Raw genomic sequence first — 8,832 nt, 5'->3', positions numbered from 1 at the left:
ACATACAAGATAAACAAAAACCTGTTTGTGTTTTACTTAAAGGCAAAAGAAGACAACCCATCCATAGTGAATGTGCCTCCTGGCATTTTTCTTTGCTATTCCAACAAACTGGTTGAGCACTCAATGAGAAGGGAAGAAGCCAGCTGATTAGTTCAGGGAAAGTGGTTCTTAGATGTACACAACAGAACATAGACGCCAAACATGTTGCTACCTGGCTTCAAATCTACAGCTCACGTTGATTGGGTCCCTTAAAGAGAGTGTTCAGGTATGTCTACACAGCATTTTGGAGCGAGCTTCCCATCCTGCATTGACAGACTCAGTCTAGCAGGGCTTATGCTGATGCTCTAAAAACAGCTGTATGGACAGCACTTTGAAGATGCAGTTGAGGCTGGAGCTCAGGCTCTGAAACCCCCCCACCCCCTCAATATTTCAGAGCCCAAGCTCCTGCCTGACACACAACTTCAAAGCGCCATCCAGCCAGCTATTTCAGAGCATGAGCCCCACTAGCCTGAGTCTGTCTGCCCGAGCTGGGACTCCAAAATGCTGTGCAGATACCTTCAGAGGCTAAGATAGTCTCTAATTTTTTGCACGTGTGTTTTTTCTAATAAACCATTCCGCCCAAATGTTTTCCATCTCTTCTCCATGCAGACTTACTTGCCTTCCATACTCTGATTGCTTCTGCTTGGGCCTATGTTAACTATCCAGGCAACACTTGCATCCATTCTCCCTGTAGCAGTGCTGGTTTGTGGCAGCCTGTTAGACCCTGCCATGTTCAAATGGAATGGGAAAGAGCTTATGAAGTCCAGACATTTGTTTAGGCACAAGCTCAAATTCTTCATTATATATCATCAGAGCAGAAGGCTGATCCAGGGGTCAGGGGATTAGCCTAGGACTTGGGGGATCTGCGTTCAATTCCCTGCTCTGTCACAGGTTTGCTGTATGTAAGTCACTTGAGCACCTAACAGCCATTGAGTTCTTGGGCAGCTAGGTGCCTAAAATATGTGCGAGGATCTGGGCCTTAGTCTCTTTTGTGCCTTATTTCCCTATCTGTGAAATGGGAATAACAGCATCTCTATCTCATAGGGGTGTTGAGGGTAAATATATTAAAAGATGCTCAGGTAATATGAAAGGGGGAGCAGATAACTACTATAGAGACCAAAATCGGGGGAAGGGAGAGGAAAAAAATCCAGCCTGAAACCTAAGACATCAGAGAGGAGAGAGAATGTAAGACTAACAGTTATCATACGTATGTGATCTATTTAAACCAGACACTTTTAGAGGCAGGGACTCTTTGTTTTGGTATGTATCTCACCTAACACAATGGTTCCCCAATTCCTGTTTGTATCACTGCTGTAAGCCAATAAATAAGACCGACTTTGGAGGGGGAAGTTTTTGGTGGGGAGGGACAGGCTGATACAGATCTTAAGGGGAATAGAATTCTAGGAGCTAAGGCCTGTCAGAAAGACAGTGTCAGATTGACCTAGGAAGGGCTTGTAGGAGACCTAGAAACAAGGTGGAATCAGAGTGCAAATATTCATAAGGATGGTTCTTTATTTGTACAGCACCTGCCACCATGGGGTCCTGGTCTATGCTTGGAGTGATTGCAGTACAAGTACACCTCTACCTCGACATAACACTGTCCTTGGGAGCCAAAAAAATCTTACTGCATTATAGGTGAAACCGTGTTATATTGAACTTGCTTTGATCCACCAGAGTGCACAGCCCCTCCGCCCCCAAACACTGCTTTACCGTGTTATATCCAAATTCGTGTTATATCAGGTGGCGTTATATTGAGGCAGCGGGGTAATAATATTTGGTAATGCTGATATTTCATACACTCCATCCATGTGGAAAAAAACAAACCTCATTGCCAAAGGAGGAATTGTTTAAAAATGTATCCGTGTCTAGCGGACTCCAACGTTCACCGTTTTCTCAGCCTTTCATCAATGAAAACAAGACTTGGGAATCTAATCTGGAAGTACCATAGCAGAACCGTGCCCCTTGACATTCCGGGTTGAAAGGCGCTACAGAAGCATTCATGTATTTCAGTACATTGAAAGATTCTAGCTATCCTGGTTTTCAGGCTGTGCTGAGCACCTGCCCGCTGGGTATCAGGCCCCTTACAGATGGTTCATGTTGGGCACCAGGGAAAAGCAGCACCCACAAATCATTAATCAGTCTCTCAGGAGAGTCTTCGTCTCTGTCATTCAAATTCAAGATTTAAGAAAGATGGAAAGGCAAAAATGGTCTGCGGTGCTGTAGCACTGGTAACGCTAGCCAATGGCTCTGCACTGACATCAGCTCATTGAGGGCTCTGATACTGCCCTGTAGGTGTTGTGGAGCAGAGGCACTGGTGCCACGGGAGCCAGCCATTCACTCACCCATGCATTGGGCATAGACTCACATACGCTCTAGTAACACATCTAATCACAGTCAGGGAGACACATGGGAAACAGCCTGGGCCAATGGGTACAGAACTGGACTAAGACTCAGGAGATCACTGTTCTATCCCCAGCTCCGCTGCTGACCTGCCGAGAGACCTTGGGCAAGTCACTTCATCTCTGACTCCCCTCTGACAGTCTCATCTAATGTAGAACCCCCTCAAGACAGGGACTGTCTCTGTTGATGGACAAGGCATTATTCAATCTTCCACCCTCATTCTGGACAGCCAGCAGTAACTTTTACCATACACATGGCAAATCTGGAATTTCTACATTAAAAAAAGACCAAATCAAGAACAATCCCTAACAAATTTCCCGCCCTGCCTATAAGTTTTGCTAAACATTCCAATCAACGCACTCAACGTGATACCTCACTTTTCTAATAGACTGTTCTGCCCAAATATTTTCTGGCTCTTCTCCAGGCAGACTTATTTGCCTTCCATGCGCTGATCGCTTCTGCATCTGTACACACCAGTACAATTCAATTCGTGGAAGCCAGAACCCAGCATTAATTATCAAAAATCTATGACCAACTACACATAAACCATGTCTGCATTGCAGTGTTCAGTGGCCTTATGGACAGTCAAATAAACTCCTCTCAAGTTAGCCAAGCTCTAGCAAGAGCGGATACACTACACAATAACATCCCGCACAGAGTGGTTGCATGAGCACAGCTCATCAGCAGCTAACTTGCACTGTAGCCTACTCCTCCAACCGGCCAGCAGCTGGTCCACTCGAGTGAAAAGCACCGCCACCCTCGAGGGAAGGGGTTTTGTGCATGGACCAGCCTCAGGGGCAACACTGAGCTGGAACGCGGGTTAACGGCAATGAAGATGAGCCCTTTGGCTGAGCTCCGGGGTAGGGGGGGTATGGCTGGTTGATTAGGATGAAGGGTGGAGATGTGGTGGTGGAAGGGAGATTGGAGAAAAGTGAGTGCAGAATGTAGTGTCGATGGGGTACTGACCTTTAGACCCGTTTCTGCTTTTTAGACGCTGCAGTGTTGGGCTATGCCGTCCAGCAGTCTGCAGGAAGCTTTTGGTCAGGGGAGGCTATTGAATGGCTGTGTGTGTGTATATATTATAGTTATGGGCAAACAGTGTTCGTGGGTGTTGCATTTTAGAAAATTTAATATTAAGAAATAATATTCTCCCATAAAAGGAATCTGTTGGAAACGTGTGAATTGATGCTGAAAATAGCAGCGCCTCTCACTTTGCTGAATGCAATGCTCACGGCCCCAGTTTTTCAGTGCCCTGTATCACAAGGAGTCATTTGCACCGGTGCCCAAGGGGTGTAAAATGCCAGCCCTTCAGAACAGCAATGTATTACACCCATTTTGCACGGGTGTGATGAGCTAGACAAAGGTTCAAGGCAATAGAGAATCAGGCGCCAGGATTTTTGCAGGGCTAAGCAAAGGTAGCTGAAGTCTCTGGGCAACTCTGTTCCCAGAAGGGGCTTTGGTGGTGCAGAGAGGGGCCAGTTATCTTTCCCGTGGGCCAGCTCAGTGTGGATACTTGCTTCTGGCAGCATCGCTCGGTCAGACTGTCCTGCGCCTCAGCTATTGTAAAGCAGCATGTGCTCACCTCACCCCTGGACAGACCAAGCGGGCAGTGGCCAGAGCCGGTGCAGCCACTGTGAACCTAGGGTTTTTGCTCTCAGTGGTGTTGCAGGGCCCCGATGGGTAATGCATTGAGCTGATGTGTCTGTTTCTCCATCGTCTGCAAAATGGACACCAGTCTGGTGCCAGGACTAAATAGTTGCTTCCATCCCCAGTGTTTCATAGTCACCTTCCTCTTCCAATTGCCTTCTACTTGCAGCCCCGTGTATGGTAGTAAAACAGGTGTGGACGCCAATCCTGTGATGTGCTGAGTACCCTCAATTCCCTTACCCTCCACTCATCAACCCCATTGAATGGTACCTGCAGGTGATCCATACGGGTCTGAGCCCAAACCCACTGAAGACAGTGGGAATCTTTCCACTGCCTTTGGGTCAGGCCCTGTATGAACAAGAGCCTGGCAGCAAGGGGTAAAAGTTATGGGGGGTGGAGGGGGAGATTTTCCTCAGCATTTGAAGCTTTCAGAAGAAGGATAAGGCCATATAGGGGGTCTGATAGGACTGGTTATTTGGTCCCTCTGAATAGAATATTTCAGGGGGATTTCTGCAGGCATTGGGCCTGACTCAGAACCTGCTAATGTAAGTAAGAGGAGAACCAGGCCTTCTCTTAGGGATCTTTTGCCATCGACACAAGATAACTAAGACTCCAGACATCTATAGACACCAACATGGAATGAAGACTCCATGTGACACATATCCGGGCTAACTAGGTACCTCCTGCTTTACACTGTGTGAATCATCTAGTGACTCAACAATAAGGACATGGCCCATGTACGTTACAGGCCACACCTATGTAACACCAGCTCCTTTCCACTCGGGCCTAAGTGATGCGCCAGCCATTTTTCGGAATAATACAGCGGGTATCTGAGTCAGTCTCGCTTCCTCCCCTTCCCTCCGCACAAATACCCAGGAGAGCAGCAGGCCCTTGCAGCAATTTAGAGCTCTCAGCACATTTGATCAGCGCTAAACCCTCCCTTTTGCCCCTTGCTTCAGTTGGCCACTAGCAAAGCGCCGGGTTTTAGCATCTAAATCAGCCCTTGCTCCCCAGAGGGTGACCTATATTCTTCAGCTGTTAAATCACATGCGGTTTCTTCCATTAACACGTCATCCCCCTGAGGAACTGCTCAGGGGTCTCGCTCTGCGCTACACTGTCACCTTGCGTTTAATGAAACCTGGCCTTTGGCTCCTGTGTTGGCTTTGCCCAGGGAAGATCATTTACTGCCTCCCGACAGGTGCCTGCTGGGGTCACTGAATGCTATAAGGTGATGATGGGGGGGAATGGAATTATAAAGGGGAGGACAGCCCAGCTACAAGAGGGCAAGGGCAAAAGGCCAGATCATAGGCCCAGCCTAGCAAATTTTAAGGTACGAGTGCCTCTCAATCCAGCATCCGCGTGCTTTACAATGAATTACTACTATTAAATGGCTTAACCGCATTGGCAGGTAAGTGCAGTGGCCACTATTGGAAAGCCAGCGCTTCTCACGGGTAGTAACTGTGGGGGTTGCAGGATGCCTAAGTAGAAGGGAAAAATGTCTCTTATTCCCTATGGCTGTCTCTGGTAGTTTGTGGCTACGTGTTGACTAGTGAAATGCAACCACTGGTCATGTCTTCATATTATCCCCATTTTGCAGCTGGGTAAACTGTGGCATGGGGCAGTTAAGTGACTTGTCATCGCAGCAGGTTAGCGGTGGGGTCTGGGAGGGAACCCAGGGATCCTGATTCTTAGGCCTTTGCTCGAGCTCCCAGTCACACTCCTCTCCCTGACCCAGGAAAGCAAGACAATAAAGGCAGCACGGCCCTCTCGATGTGCATTGCAGAAAGGTGGTGTCTTGTGGGGAGCCTGCTGCTCTGTAGCCGAATGCGAGGCAGCCAACCATCGCATGGAGACCCAGGGCTCTGCAGGCATTCTAGCCAGTGGAGATGGGGGAAACTGTTGCGTAACCATGGAAACTGGAGAAGAATAGCTTTGGAGCAGAGAGTTGGATTCCTGCCTACGTGGTGACATGGGCTGGGTGTGGCGAGCAGCAGTCAGCTCACAGCTTAGCCTGGCTGTATAACCCCTGTGTCAGCCACTGCTTAGAGAGCTATGGCAAGACGACAGCCTGATGATTAAGCTAATAGCCAGCTACATCCGAGGCTCAATTCATCCTTCAGAAATGCACCCTGGCATTTGACAGTAACAGCCCAAACCAGGCAGTCACACTATTGCAGCCTGCTAGTGTTTTGGACCAGGACTGTGGAATTTTGTAATAGGAGCAACCCGGATGTAATTGCAGTGCCTTCAACTGGTTTACAGCAGGGCTAGATTTCATCCCATAGGGGCACATCCTGCACTGTTGCACCTTTGTAACCCCACTGACTTTCAAAAGTCAGCGCCTGGTGTGACAGATGCCAGAACCTCAAGCGTTTTGCCCCAAAGTTTTTGGTGAGCCCCTGGGTTCTTCTCTTGCTGTATTGGGCATACAATGTTCCTCAGTCAGGTCTTCAGGAGGGACTAGTGGGTGCATCAGGCCCTCGCCAGGAAATCAGTCATCAGACCTCCAACATGGCTGAAGAAAGAGGTGTTAGTGTCCTAAAAACTCCAGATTGTATTTACAGTTCTGCCTAGGAACAAAATGCAGGTGTCCGTTCTTGGTCTAACTCCTGGGAAATCAGAGCAACATGATAAAAAGGGAGGTGGAGGGGCTAAGACACGTGAAAATGTTCAGAAGTGTAAAGCCAGGTGAGGAAGCAGAGAGCTAGTTGACATCTCTGACACGGTGGCAACAGATGAATGCTTCCAGTGCTTTCAAGCTCCAGCCCTTTACTTCCCACTTCTCTGGGTCAGCTCTGATTGGGGCTAACGAGGGTGGAGGAGAAAATGACCATTGAAGCGACGCTCAGCCTGCTGTCAGAATGTCACCTAGATAAACTCTTCCTTGTGCTCGCTCACATCCTGTATTCAGAGTCACCGGTTGTTGTTTTCAGTATGCATGTGCTCGAGCAGGGGCTTTCCCTCCCATGCACAAGGGGCTTTTGACGTTTCCTTTGAACTCTAGCACGCCGTTCATTGGCTGGAGCCCTGCGTCAAAGGATTCCAAAGGGTCTCTCTGGTAAATTGGACTTCTCCAAGGCAGACTAACCAGGCTGGAGGCAGGCTCGCAGCAGGCACAAGGATCGAAAAGCACAAGATGCGTTAATATTTATACCGCCCCGGGCTGTGGTATGGGTGTTTAAATGATACCGACTGGCGGGGAGGCTTCCAGGGAGTCCGCCATGTTTAGCCATCTCGGTATTTATCATTTAACCGGCAATGTGGTAATTTGGAGAGGGCCCAGGGTCAGATTACGGGGCATGAAATGTAGAGGGCTTTAATTGTTTGATGGGACCTTACTCCTTCGTATCCGATTGAGAGAGGCTGGTCCCCCGGACTGTTGTCCATTATCCAGCCAGGCTGTTGGAAAGCTCAATATTTGTATTAATAATAATTATTTGTATTACCGTAGCTTAAACACCCAACCAAGGTCAGGCACTGCACAAACACAGAGTCCAGGCGTCCATGGAGCTTGTCTCCAAATAGTGTGAAAAAGATCTTCAGCTCTGGAAAACCCTGCATTGCGTGGCGGGAAAGTAACCATTTGATTATCATTATGTACCGGTCAGGAGACCTGTCCCCACCCACCCCTTACGGTATCTGATCCGTCCAGTACAGTGTGTGCGCAAGTGAAGATTTAATACACAGTGCAACGTCGTACAGGCCGTGCGAATTCATGCAGTATATTCTCTCGCACACTCACAAGCGCGAGGGAGCCTCCAGGCCATACATTCACCCGCCACAACCGTTCTTTGGAAGACGTGCAGGAGCGAACGTGAATTCTACATGAAGGGCCCGATTCACGCCACTGCTTTCCTCCAGCTTTAAGCTGGTGTAACACCACTGAAGTCAGTAATTAAGTCACTGAAAATCTGGGGGAGCATCGACTAAATCAGTCTCTCTGTTTTAAAGAATTCTTAAATTCACAGTTTTTTGGCCTTTTGACTTTTTTTTTTAAAGACACACTTCTCCCGATTTTAAAATTAATTTCTCTATTTTTGCTCCTCTTCCACCTCCACACAGTAGGTGCTGCGATTCTTCACTGTAGAAGCAGGGATTAAGGGAAGAGCTCTAGCTGCAATAAAGCAAATAGGCTCTTGGCGAGGGGGGAACAGCCTCCAGAGCAATAAACAGATTTGGTGCTGAAGGCTGTGAGGGATGGATCCATCTGTGCTGCTGAGTCATGAAACCTACTGAAGGGAAATAAAAGCCACAGGACCGAGAGTTAAAGGGAAGTTTCCTATTAAAGATTTTGCTATTTTGGGATGAGGGGGAACAACAGACCAGGAACTGAACTAAACAGTCCAGTGTCTCAAAGCTTTGGAGGCTGCAGCTAAACCACGTATATCTCGGCCTCTGAAGCGTGCAGTGGGCCAGCATTCTAGGGACATGTGTTCCCAGCTGAATGTTCAGCGAGACTAATGTCTTCCCATACACCGCTACCTCGATAGAACGCCACCTAATATAACACGAATTCGGATATAACGGAAAGCAGCGCTCCGGGGGGGCGGGGCTGCATGCTCCTGCAGATCAAAGCAAGTTCAATATAACGCCATTTCACCTAGAACGTGGTAAGATTTTTTTGGCTCCCAAGGACAGCGTTATATCGAGGTAGAGGGGTACTATAAACTTTTGGGATCATACCGGCCCCTCTTACGTTGGCCCTCACGACGTCAGCTCAATCCAGACCCCATTTGGATTTTAGAA

The 8,832-nt window shown here is 48.2% G+C and overlaps 1 protein-coding gene across 1 annotated transcript in view; it reads left to right on the top strand.

Moving 5' to 3' along the window:
- The window catches only part of DUSP14 (dual specificity phosphatase 14), a 35,745-nt gene that overhangs the window by 2,103 nt on the left and 24,810 nt on the right, over positions 1-8,832 (top strand). The gene's annotated exons all lie outside the window — the stretch shown is intronic.

Source organism: Mauremys mutica, chromosome 19 (assembly GCF_020497125.1).
Source record: "Mauremys mutica isolate MM-2020 ecotype Southern chromosome 19, ASM2049712v1, whole genome shotgun sequence".
Classification (NCBI taxonomy): Eukaryota; Metazoa; Chordata; order Testudines; family Geoemydidae; genus Mauremys; species Mauremys mutica.
Note: the sequence above shows the minus strand (reverse complement) of the source record. Positions and strands in the feature narration are given on the sequence as shown.